The following is a 1,379-nucleotide window of genomic DNA, read 5'->3' on the forward strand; positions in this document are numbered from 1 at the left end:
CTGGCAGCAAATGTGGGGCAGCTTTTTTGGGAGGAATTTTATGGTCACCCCCCAGAAAATACAATCACCAGCAGCAGCTCTGACACAAAGCAATGCCTAAGACAGATGTACATGGCAAGACTGCTTTGACTCCAGTCTAATTCCACTGCCTGCTCCACAGTTACAGCTCATTTTCATCTCTCTAGATTGGGTGGCCACTAGGTCTTGTTTAAGACCCTGTCTAAACCAGATCCTACAAAATTCCTTCTGAAAACTCCTTCCAAAAGTGCAAGTCCCATCTCCAAGCTCCTCAATGAGCACAGCGTGGCCCAAACTGGGTCCCTGCAGCCAGGGACCCCCTGCAGCCCCTGGGGCAAGGGAGAACCTGGGAGCTTTGTGGCTCCCGCCTCCTGCTCCCCCCTCAGACCAGCTAATCGGGGGAGTCACAGGGACGTGACAGGTGACAAATAGGATTGTTTACCTGGCAGGAGTGGGGACAGAGCGAAGCCAAGGGCAGTGAGCATCAAAGGAAAGAAGTGTGGGGGGAGAGGGATGCATGGGGAGGATGTGCAGAGAAATACCAGGCCTGTCTTTGAGGGTCACAGCAGAAATGGGTTAGGAGGGAAAAAGGCAAGAAGAAAGAGAAACTGGAGGTGCAGCTGTGTTTGGATGGTGTGGGGGAGCTGTGGGGGAGGAAGCAGAAGCCCAAGGCCAGGCAGAGGCAGGAGAGGGCATTTCTGGGGCACAAGAGGGGAGGGGGTGTGCAGCAGAGCTGGGACATGCAGAATGCTGTGCCAGCAGGACACAGATATACAGATGGCACCATGGGGCGGGTGAAGTGGCAGGTACAGGTCCCTGGAGCAGCAGAGCTGGGAGAAGGAGAGGGCAGCAGCATGATGCCACTCTGTGCCACAGCAAGGAGTGGCACAGGTATGGGGTGGAGCAGGATGGGAGCTGCTCCCACAGATCTGACAATGGTCACCTTGGGGAAGGGCTGGCAGGAGCTCCCTGAGGGGCAGGAGCTGCAGCAGATGTGGGGAAAGGTGGTGCTATGACAGGGACAGAGGGATAACACAGGGCAAAGCAGAGCATCCCTGGGGCAGGAGGTGGTGGCAGCTCTGGGATGCCAAGGAGGGACAAGGACAAGGGCCAGCATAGCTGCTCCATGAAGACAGGCCCAGCACTCTGCCCAGAGATTTACCTGGCAAGAGGGAGGTGAAGCAGGCTGCCCCACGGTTTAGGGAGCTCAGGCTAATGCCAGGGTTGCAATGGGGGACAGCCACGGGAGAATGGGGCTGTGGGGGGGAGGGACGGCAGGACAGACCCAGGCCTCGCTCAGCCTGGCAGCACCAAAAGGCTGGGGCTGGGCAGCACCGAGGGCTACGAGAGGAAGGGGCTGG

This window comes from Corvus brachyrhynchos, unplaced genomic scaffold (assembly GCF_000691975.1).
Source record: "Corvus brachyrhynchos isolate BGI_N302 unplaced genomic scaffold, ASM69197v1 scaffold114, whole genome shotgun sequence".
Classification (NCBI taxonomy): Eukaryota; Metazoa; Chordata; class Aves; order Passeriformes; family Corvidae; genus Corvus; species Corvus brachyrhynchos.